Raw genomic sequence first — 11760 nt, 5'->3', positions numbered from 1 at the left:
GGGGGGGGGGGGGGGCGGATCCAATGAGAGCATCAAATGAGAGGAGATCAGCAAGGTCCCAGGACCCTGATCCCATAGCCTCTGCCAGGAACCACCGTGCTCCATGCTTCCACCTGTAGGACCCCTCCAGATATTTGAATCCGAGCCTCTGAATGGAAAAAGAACAGTGTGGGGGGGGCGGTGCTTCTGTTCAGGTCCCCAGAAACCAGGGTGAGGAAGAGGAGGAAGCCATAGCTGACTCTTCCTTACCCTGGTGCAGAGACTGTGCACCAAACGGTAGCAAGGTGCATCAGGTATGGGCCTCAGCCACGTCTCCCCAGATCCTGAGCGCGACGGGAGAGGCACAAGGGCGCCCTTCCTACCTCTGTGTTGCGGCTGACGCAGTAGAAACTGTTCGTTCACCAGGTTTGAAGTGGCCTTGGTGGTGGACTCTATTCATCGTCACCAAATGAGCCATATAATAAAAACTGGAATTTCTCCATTCCCTGGCGAGGGGTGGAACCTTTCGCCACGGTTTTTGTTTTTTGGAGAAACAAGCGGAGCACTTCTCTCACGAGCCTTGTGGAGCGCTTCTGCTGCGACGGGTAGGTCACTCAACGTTGCCATGACGACCAAGGAAGAGGCCAGCTCTGACTTCAGCTCTTAGTTTCAGGGAAACTAAGTGACAGACTCTTTTGTTTTCTTTCTTGGGGAAGCGGTGCCCCACCACCTTCCCGTTGGCATGGAAACCTTTCACTCCCACCAGGTGAGGTGGTCGAATGGGGAGATTAATTTATTTGAATGGGCATCTGGAGAGACCACTGTGAAAGGAGAAAGCGTCAGGACACGGTGGTTCTGGCCATTATGGCATGATAAGCACCCTGCTCCTGGGGGAGGGGTGGTGGGTGGGCACCGTGGCCTCTAGACCCCAGTCTGTGCGTCTCCAAATCACTGGAATTTTTCAGCTGCCTCATATGGAGGACCAGTGATTTGTCTGGCATTCTACGAGCTTCTTTATATTCGGTATTACACTTAGTGCTCACTACAACCCTGTGCATTGGTATTATTGTCACGTTTTGCAAATGAGGAAACTGATGCTCAGAGAGGTTAAGTACCTTCCCCAAGGTCACTCAGCTGGCAAGTGACCGTGTTGGAGCTCAAACCGAGACCTGCTTGCTGCATAATCCCTACAACTCTTGCCATTCTGCCACCCCGCCTTAACCTTGTACTTGAACTTACACAATCTCTCCGGAGTCTCTAGAGCCATCAGGGAGACATCGTCTAAAAAACGTACCACGATAACTAAACATTTAATACTTCTGTGAGAAACGCCACTGTAAACTGTCTGGATGCCTGCTTGGGGAATTAGGCAATGACAAGATAAATTAAATACTTTAATGGATTTTGACAACAGCTCTATGCTAGGGGGATTCAAATTGCATAAAGAAAAAAGTTAGACTTTCTCTCTGGACCTGATTTCTAATATGCATGCCTAATTTATTGGCCACATTTTTTAAAATCTAATTTTGTTAGGACCAACGTTCTTGGAGGAAAACAGTGTTGTAGGTTGGAGGAGGCAGTTAAATCTTCTTGGAGGAGGCTGGGCTTGCTCTGACCCCATGTGCATGATTTTTGAGGGGGGTGTTCGATAAATACGCATCAAATGAATGATAACCGCTACCATTGCTTTCTCACTTACTAAGCTCTGGCCAGGATGCTAGCCCCTTGTTTTATGTCCTCCCATTGAATCCCTCCATACCCCTGCGATCGGGGTTCTATTGTCCATCTCCATTTTACAGAACAGAAACGGAGGCTAAGTGATAGAGCCACTTTCCCAAAGCCATACCCTTAGTAAGGAGTGGAACCAGAACGACTATTATTCTTTTTTTTTTAAACTTGCCAACTATTCCTTCCTTCCTCCCTCCCTCCCTCCCTTCCTTCCTTCCTTCCTTCCTTCCTTCCTTCTTTCTTTCTTTCTTTCTTTCTTTCTTTCTTTCTTTCTTTCTGTAGTTGTGGCGCCTGGGCTCAGTAGTTGTGGCTCACGGGCTTAGTTGCTCCCCAGCATGTGGGATCTTCCCAGACCAGGGCTCAAACCCATGTCCCCTGCATTGGCAGGCAGATTCTTAACCACTGTGCCACCACGGAAGTCCTGACTATTATTATTATTACCATAAATTATTATTGTATTATTACCCTAAAAATGGCTTTATAGAACCTTAAGCTGAAAATGACACCCAGAGGTCACCCTGCCCATTTTCTTGTCTTCAGGCAAAATTACAGCAAATTCTTCCTGTTATTTGTCTTAAAGAATACTGTTCTTACACAGTCATTTATCAGCGTGTCTTTTGTCTGTTTTTTGCATCACCTATTAGATGTAGAGTACTATGAGGGGAACGAACATGGATTCTATCTTTGGAAGACTCACAGTCTCTGGGAGAAAGAATCCACAGACTTAAATAGCCATAATATAAGTTCAGAAGATGACACATTTCACAAGAGAGGTGCAAATGAAGTGCTGTGGGGAATCCAGAAGAGAGTATTTTGGGTAGGAGGGATCAGGGAAGGCTCAGGGCCAGCTGGCATTTGAAGTGAGCTTTGCAGGATGAGCAGGATTTGGACCTGGCTATTAGTGAGAAGGGGTGAGTGGAACACAAGCACCCAGGCACAGGGGCCTGCATGCGCCCCTGAAGCATCTCCATGTGTAACTGAGATCGCCCAGGGAGACTGTGTAGGGCAGGAAGCGGGTCAAGGGCAGAGGCTCAGCAGACCATCTACCACGAAGGGTCCTCAGAGGAAGAAAAGCAGAGGATGGAAAAACACAAGGAGAATGCAGGGGCATAGAATGAGAGTTTCAGAAAGAGAGTGGCTGACTGCATCCGATGCTATGAAGAAGCCGAATTAGGGGAAGATCAAGGAGGTCCGTGGCAACGAGGAGGTCGGTGGTAACCTTTGAGAGAGCAGTGTGTTTGGAGCAGTAAAAACAGAAGCCAGCCACTCATCCTGAGGCCAGGAGGGGCTCAGCACAGAGGGACTTTCTCTAGGTCGTGCCCCACCTGGGGAGGGCTGTGATTACAGTCTCCTAGCGGAGGGCCAGCAGAGAACCCCCCACCCCCACTCCGGGCACTGCCCAACCTCACGCGGGAAGCCTGGAGAGAACAGACTCTTGCGAGTCAGACAGACCCAGATCACCGTGTAGGGGGTGTGTGACCTTGAGTATGTACTTTATTTTACCTGAGCTCAGTTTCGTCTGATGGACAAGAGCTATCTATCACTTCTTGAGTGCTTACGGCATGCTGGGTACGATTCTAAGTGCTCTACATACATTAGCCCATTTAATCGTCACAACAGTGCTATGATGTAGGTAGAATTATCGTCCCCATTATACAGATGAAGACACCAAGGCACGAGCAGATTAAGACACTTTCCCAAGGTCATCAGCTAGTTATGGACAGGGCAAGGATTCCAGCCCAAGCATGGCTCTGGGATATATGTTAGTATCTCCACCTTAAGGTCTCAGTGTGGCTTAAGCAGGATAATCAGTACACGGGAGAGCTCCTAGCCCAGAGGAGGCTCAATAAGAATTACTCCCTTTCCCTGACCCACTGCAAATTCAAAGTCAGGCAGCCTGGCCTGAGAGAGGCCTGGGGGATCAACCTCATGAGTCCTCACTCACATTAGTGACAACCTCATGCAGAATGACACACACAGAATCACCTTGCAAAGTCGGGTGCAAATGCCACAAGCCCCTGGGACAGAGTCCAGTGAGAATTGTTTTGCATTCAACACCCACGCAGCAGGGATTGGCCAGCTGCCGCCCTGCGAATCAGTGACAAGTGAAATTCACAAAGCAAGCAGATTTCATCTGAAATCTGGAGGAAGGAGTATATTTGACCAGGATATGCCTACTGAATCCCTGAATAAGGGTTCACTGGGTGCACAGTATACAAAAGGGAATTAGGATTAGCATAGAAAAGGAACTGGGGTTTGGATGAAATTGAATGCCAAAAAGAATTACAGCCTAGGCAAAGGATGACTTCTATGCATGGGTTTCCCCACTTATTGTCTGTATTCATGCAGCCCTGTACTTTGGTGCAGAACTGTATTTAAGCATTAAAACGCTTTTTGTTGCAGACAGGCTCTGAGTATGTAATTAAAAGGATCCCTTCATTAGCAGAACTATACAACGCAAGCTCAAGTTGGCCTTTTCTGCTAATTTTGGAGGTGGTAAAACAGAGGCTAATACAACCACTAATTACAACCGTCACACAGACAGTGCCTTGCTGTCGCTACTAGGAAATCTTTGTTCTCCCCAAGTGTTGACAGTATATTCCCAGTAACTGGGAGAGAAAAAAGTGGAAGAAAGATTCATTCTGGCAACCAGAAGGAGGGCTGTGGCAGTGTAGGGGTTAAAAATGTGACCTCTGGAGTTAGGCCACTGGATTCCAGGCCCAGTCTTATCCTTAGGCAGCTGACTTAACTTCTCAAAGCTTCAGCATCCTCAGATGTCAACTGGAGTCAATCATTGTGTCTAATTGATAGAATGGACACGTGAACTCACTGAAACAATGAGTATATTCACCACCTTATTCTGAACAGTGCCAGGAACTGTGTAGGGGTTATAGTCATAAACAGACAAGAGAGGTGTCACCCTTCCAGGCTTCCAGTCCAGTGAGAGAAACAGGCATCAAACAGACAATTGCACAAATACAAATAACCATATAGGTATAATTGTGACAACGTCTCTGAAGAAAACAATAATGGTGACGGCAATGATGATGACGTACAAAGCCTGGAATGTTCTATAGAAAAGCATGGTTGATTTAACTCTGGAAGCTATGGGAAGCTTTTTGGAGAAGGTGATACAGAATCTCAGATTTGAAGGACGAGTGTTTTTCAAGTGGATACTTTGGGAAAGAGCATTTATAAAAAAGAGGGAGGAATGTGGAATGTAGACAACAAGGCAGGCAAAGCAGGCAGCGACCAGACCCGCCGGGCCCCGAGCTCTCTGGCCGAGGGTGAGGCCCTGTCCAGCGGGCCTCGGGCAGCCCGTGCAGGCCAGGCTTGTCATTTGAAAACCGTTCCTCCAGCGGAGGAGCTAAGCCCGAGCCCAGTCATCCACAGAAAGACAGCAGCCAGCTACTTAGTGGGTTTAAACAGGGACTCTGCAGCCCTTCGGGCAAAAAGATTTCTCCCCCATGCCAGCCACCGTGGTCGGATGAGTCTGAAGCTGCTCATTCAGAATCAGAATTTTGGCCACTCTGGTGTTTTAGCTCAATAGTGCTGACGGTTTTTTGTTTTTTTTTCTTTCTTTCTTTCTTTCTTTTTTCAAGGTTCTGAACAGGAAGTCAGAACTGGGCCTGCCCTTGCTACCATCTTTCACTTGATGCCTCCCCTCAAGCAAGTGACTCTGCTTTGACTTCCCAATATTATTTCAAAAGGAAAATGAGACGAGATGATTGCTAGGGCCCTTTGTGCTCCTCAGTTTAACTTTTGCTTTATGTGGGGCGCAGCTTTATATGACTTGCCTGAGGTCACCCAGCTCAAGAATACAGAGCTGGGATTCCGGCGGTGACTCTGGACTACCTCCAGAGCCCACGCCCGGGTTCCCCAGGCCGGCGCCTGGCTCTCTATCCTGGGTCTACAACCTATTAGTTTGTATCTTTGTGCCTTGGTTTCCACATCTGTAAAATGGGAATAATGATAATGCCTGCTTTGTAGGATTTTATCAAGACTAAATGTTTTAAGATGGCAGTTCCTGGCACATAATCAATATCATCACCATTGTGTTTTATTGTTGATGTGACACTGTGCCATGGAGGAAAGTGATTGAGGGAGGTGGAAGCGGCCAAGTGAGCATTCATAGGAACACTGCATGAAGGGGAGCTGGTGGGAATAGACCCAGCATGGATCTAGGTCTTACAGGGACTAGAGCATCGGCCAGATCCCTCACTAAATCCCTTTCTTCATCACTTTGGAAACACATGCCTCACCCATCTATCGCCTTCTCTTCAAACAATATAGCATTGCCATCAAGCAAATGGGGCCCCTGTGATGGAAGAGATTTATCAAATGACAGAGCCTGGCTACATGGTAGTTATGTTTATTTTTAGTGACTTTATCCTCCAGCTCTTTAAATTAGCTGCTGGACTAATTTAAGGGACTTCTTTGATGCATTGTTGGCCGTTTCTTCCGGAATGCCAATGTGACTTTGAAACCCCCAAGGGGCTGGGAGGGGACATGTCTTGGCCAAACGGCGGGGAAAGGAGCCTGCCTACCTCCCTCCATTTGCCAGGACCGTCCCGCTGCCCACCAGGCTCTCCTGTCAAGCCACAGGATTGCCCTGTAACATGATCCAGGGCCTTCGCTCCCTTTCTATCCCCTGTGATCAAGCAGTTGCCAAATCCATCTTCTTTCACCTAGACCAGTGATTCTTAGACTTCAGCCCGCATCCGAATCCCCCACAGGGCTTGCTGTGGCAGAGCTTCTGAGGCCATAGGTCTGGGGTCGGGCCAAGAGTGTGCTTCTCTAACAAGGACTCAGGGATGCTGATGCTGCTGGACCAGGGACCACGCTTTCAGCATCCCTGAGCTTGAGTGTTCCAGTAGCTTCCTAACATCGTCCACTCCCCCCCTCGATTTAGGATACACACTGCTGGCAGATTCATTCATCTTCTCTGAAGAACTGATTTTGCCACTCCTTTCCCCCAAATCTACCACAACCTTGTCATCTCCTACACTGCCACATCCAAGCTCCCTTGTCTGACACTCAAGATCCTGTAAGACCCAGACCCAAGCTGGCTTCCTGGTCATATTCCTACCTGCTCCCCTTCACGTACACGACTAAGACCCAGCAAGCCGACCTACTTCCATATGCTCCAGGTCCCATCTCTGGATGCTCACCTGGCCACTGCCACCTGGCTCAGTCATTGTTTGTGGATGGGTCTAGTCTTCCCCCCACCGGGTCATGTGCTTCTGGGTACCTAGGACTGTGTCTACCTCACCTGTGTAGCCCAGGCCCCTGGGACAGGTAAGCACTTGAGAAATGGTTCATGAACGAATAAATTATTGAAGGGATGCTTCACTAAAAATGGGAATTATTTCTCTTGAGAGAATTCAAGCACCTTCTCTGAAACTGGAACTTGCTGTATCTACCTTCCTATTTTGTTAACTCCCAAGAATATATACATATATAGTTTGTACATCAGAAGAAAAGTCTTTGGTTTGATTTAAATCAAATTAGCACAAGAGCTACATAGTGAGCTAAGCCTTGGGTGTGTAGTGAGACAGTCTGGAGTACAAATTCTGATTCCACCACTGATTTGTGACATTGGGCAAGTATTAAGGTTCTCTGGGCCTCAGGTTCCTAATTTGTAAAACAGGACTAGTTCCTACCTACCTTGTAGCATTGTTTTGAGAAACCAGTGAGATCATATATAGGTAGTAAGTTGCTTGAAACAGAGTGGGTCCCTGATAAATAGTAGTGATTCTTAACAGTAGGCTTTCCAGGCAAAATACTGGTAGGTGGTTTTTCACAAGAGTTTTCATAAAACAAAATTCCATCTTATTTGAAAGACAATAATAGATAAAACATTCCAGGATTCTTTCCCCTATTTTAATGAATCAAGGACACACCAAATTCAATTAAAAAAAAAATACCCCAAAGGGCCCCAAGTAAACTTGATTTATATTTTGTTTACCAGTCACTTCTATTTCATAAGTCTGACTTTTCCATTAAAATGCTATTAGGTAAAAACAGGATTTTACAGTATTTGTGATAACTTGGATCTCAGTGTGATAATTGGAATTATCTCTAGCAGAATAACCATTTCTCCTTGTTTTATTTCCTCTTATATATCAGCTATATCTTTACTGCCTTCTTCCAGTTGAGTAAAACCACTTCTGCCTGAATTTGTGGTTTTGAGTCCATGAAAATATCTGTGGCTTTGAGGGCCCTTTTCATCCTGAGGTTATTAATTGGGATTCAGGAAGGAAGGGGAATGGTAGTCATCCAGTAAGAAATGTGAGAGGCTGTCACGGAGAAGAGAAGACAAACCCATCCTGTGAGGCTCTGAGGGTGGGTTGGGATGTGGGCTATGGACACCAGAGGGAGAACAGCCTCTGATGTGCCATCCAGAAAACCTTCCCAGCCTGAGAGGTGCCCTGGAGGTGGTGAGGTCCCCCTCATCAGGTAACCCAAGCTACGGCCACCCCCTTGGATGATCTGCCAGTCAGATGACCCACTGGTGCTAATGTCCTATCTACCTGGGAGTCATTTCTTCTCTAAAATGACGTCATTGTGGAAAGGTTAGGAACTAGATAGAGGTGGTGGTTACACAACGTTGCATGCTTTAAAATGGTTAAAATGGTGAATTTTATGTTACGTACAGTAGACCACAATAAAAGAAAATAGAGGACATCGTTGGACAGAATGATCTCCAAGGCTGCTGCTAGCTGTTAACATGTTATGTTTCTGGGAGGGAGCACGTGGCTTAGGGGACTGGCTCCCAGACTCTATATAGTCAAAGATGAGCCATGTAGACAATATCTGACTGACAGGGAATGGCCAATTAAATTATGGTTCAGGCATAATATGGAATATTATATGTCCATGAGAGATTATGCTCATGAAAACATAGTTAATGCCACGGGAAGACACTTATGATATAATGTAAAGTGTAAAAAAAAAGGATTTGAACTACCCAGGATGTGATCCTAACTTGTAAACATAGATAAAAAATCAAAACATTAGTAGTGTTTATCCCTGAATTGTGGGATTACAAATGATTCTGATTCCTTTATACAGTTCTCAGAATGCTTACAAAGACCATGAATTACTATTATAATTTTTTAAAAACTATTTAAAAACAAAAAATAAATAACAGTCCTTTGGAGTTGGTAAGCCCCAATGTGAACCATGATGTGCTTTGGAATAATAGGGCAGCAAGATGGAAACAGCCCTGCTTAGGAGAACTGATGTGTAATTCCAGTTCAGCCAGGGCAAAGAGCTGTTTCGCCTTGTTGCGCCTCAGTTTCTCCGTCTGGAAGAGGGGTATAAAAATAACAGTGTACTGCACATGTTTTGTGAAGAGCAAATGAGATCATGAAAGTGGGATGGTTCTGTTGATTGAAGAGTTCTCAGCCTTTTTCTTTGTCATGGAGTGTATTCAAACTGTGTATTTCCAAATCTTTTCTTTAACAAAAACTTAATGAGTGCTTTTAAAGTTAGTGATTGCCACTTATCCAGGAATTTAAGAGCTAATTTCCAGTAACAGTGCCGCTTTTTTTCTCATCTTTCTTCCTATAACCTTAATGTGAAAACATTTTATTTCATCTGAAGTGTAACCACCTGACTTTTATTTACAGTCTTAAACTCAAGGAGGTGATGATAAAACCAGTTTAGCTGAAGGGAAGTTGCACCCACTCCATCCCACTCCCCCTGGGAATGCGGTGCTTCTCCGGAGGAATAAGGTCCCTCCTCTTTGTAGGAGGGAGCATTTGCTTCGCCGACCTGTCCACATGGTTGAACTTTAGAAGAGGTTTTCCTTTGCGCTTCTCTGGTTCTGCCTGTCCTCGCTTTGAGACCCACTTAGAAAGAACCATGAACAGAACTTACAGAACCTTTTATTCACACAAGGGTGTTCTCTTTCTTGGAGGCTGGCTCCTTGGACCAGCATAAAGAAAAGACCATTTTGGTAGGGCCGTCAAGTATGCTGTTTCTCTCTGGAACCTCTTTCCCATTTAAACGAGCTTATGGGGTGGGTACAAAGCATCATAACCTTGATGTTTTATTTGAAGCTTACCTTGCTGTTAAAAGCAAACTTTCCCAATTCAACAAGTTCAGTGAAACATTTCCGAAGACCCTAATACGTGCCAGGTCCTATAGAAATAGAGTTGAATAAGATGTGGCCCTTGCCTTCAATGAGCTCACAAAACAGTGAGAGGGATTGGCGTGTAAGCAAGTGCAGCGCAGTTGATGAGAGGAGTAAAGAAGTCCCAAGGGGCAGGAGTGGGACATGAAAGACAGTCTTCAGCACGGTCAAGGGAGCAGCTGAACTGGTTCTGAAAGTGGAACAGAAATGTGCCAGGCAGCCGGGGCTGGGAAAGTCTTCAAAGGCTGAGGCAAGCAGGTATGAAGATACCAAGGCAGCCCAGCTTGGTGACTGATGGTGTGCTTGGAAGTGGGAGCTCTGGGGACGAGACCATTTAATAAAGAAAAGAAAAGAGTAGAAAATGGCCTTGGTATTGAGCTCAGCACCATGGGATGTGGCTCTTCTTTTCCTGGATCTCTTAGCCAGCTGGGCAGTACTTACTGGCCTTTCACACCGCGCTCAGGGTGTTACCAGGTCCAAGCTTGTACTGCTTGCCGCACGACAGGACAATAAATAGAGAGACAAGTTGTTGGGGCAAGGAATAGCGCCTTTATTCAGAAAATCAGCAGACTGAGAAGATGGTGGCCTAGTGTCCCAAAGAACCATCTTCCTGGAGTTAGAATTCAGGCTTCTTTTATACTAAAAGGGGAGGGGGTAAAGTCCTGGTTACGGTCAGACTCCACAGGGGATGTGTTAATTTCTTCCTGCCAGCAGCCATTCACAGGTGGGCCTAGTCAGGAGGCTTCCTGTGAGCTAAACAAAGGTATTTTACCTTAACACACATCAGATGGGACCCAGAGACGGCCATTATGTATCATTTAGGCTTATAGGCAACAACCCTTTAGTGATTAACTTGTAGCAAAAGCAAGAGAACACAAAGGTAAAAGTAACAGATTCAATGTGGAGTCAGATTTGTTGTTCCCTATTACAAGGGTTCTGTCTCTGGAATGGACACACAGGTGGAAAGGGTTACGCCTGGCCCCTCATCCGCTATGCGCAGGACAAGAGACAGGAAAGCAAGGTGAGCTGCAGGTGCAGAGACAGGCACTGAGTGTGGAAGGGGGATGGGCGTCCAGCAAGCACGGGTCTCTATGTCCAGGCCAGGCCATGACTGGGGCGGCAGCAGAGGTCAAGGCCTTGAAGGGTACAGTGTGTCTAAGGCAATGACAAGAAATAAGGAGGGCAGAGAGGAAATCAGGCAGGGCCTTGCGTGCCAGAGGGAGGAGTATGAACTTTATCATGTAGGCACTCAGGAACCACAAAGAACTGTAGGAAGTGCGCATCCTAGCCAGGTCTGCTTTAAAAGGGCACTGCAGGTGCCATGTGGAGGATGGGTCTGTGGATAGGAAAGGCCAGAGGCGGGAGACCCCATTGTTAGAGTCCAGGAGAAAGCAGACAAGGCCAGGGCAGGGGGAGAGTGGAGCGGGTTCCAGGGAACATTAAGGATGCTGTGGAGACAGAGGGAGAGGAGGGGTTGGCGTTTATTCAGATGTTTCCTGCTTGGGTCACTGACAGATGGTGGTGACATTCGAGGAGACAGGGAGTGTGGATTTGGGGTGAGGGGAAATGGTCATGTCAGTGTGAGGTACCTGGAGGGTGAACAGGTGACAGCTGGATCTGTGTGTCTGGAGGTGAGAAGAACATTCCAGCTGGATCTGAGAGTTAGTAGCTGTGAACTTTCTTGAGTATCAGGATAATTTCCGAATAAAATATCCAGACTAAGGAATCACAACAGTACGATCATTTTTTTGTGTGCGAGTTCCAAATAAGAAAATAGTTAAGCCACAAATCCAATTGTGCCTATTCCTAGAATTGGGCAACTGCTGTATCTTTGCACATTGTTCATTGAACTGTCTGTGGCTTCTTGCCAGCCCTCAATGAGATTTTTTTTTTTTTTTTTTTTTTTTTTTTTT

General features: G+C 46.3%; 1 protein-coding gene across 1 annotated transcript in view; it reads left to right on the top strand.

The window, feature by feature from the left end:
- Positions 1 to 11760, top strand: part of TTLL11 (tubulin tyrosine ligase like 11) — a 252601-nt gene that overhangs the window by 188529 nt on the left and 52312 nt on the right. The window lies entirely within an intron of this gene.

This window comes from Lipotes vexillifer, unplaced genomic scaffold (assembly GCF_000442215.2).
Source record: "Lipotes vexillifer unplaced genomic scaffold, Lipotes_vexillifer_v1.1 scaffold1285, whole genome shotgun sequence".
Taxonomy (NCBI): Eukaryota; Metazoa; Chordata; class Mammalia; order Artiodactyla; family Lipotidae; genus Lipotes; species Lipotes vexillifer.
The sequence above is the reverse complement of the archived record's forward strand: the minus strand, read 5'-3'. Positions and strand labels throughout refer to the sequence as shown.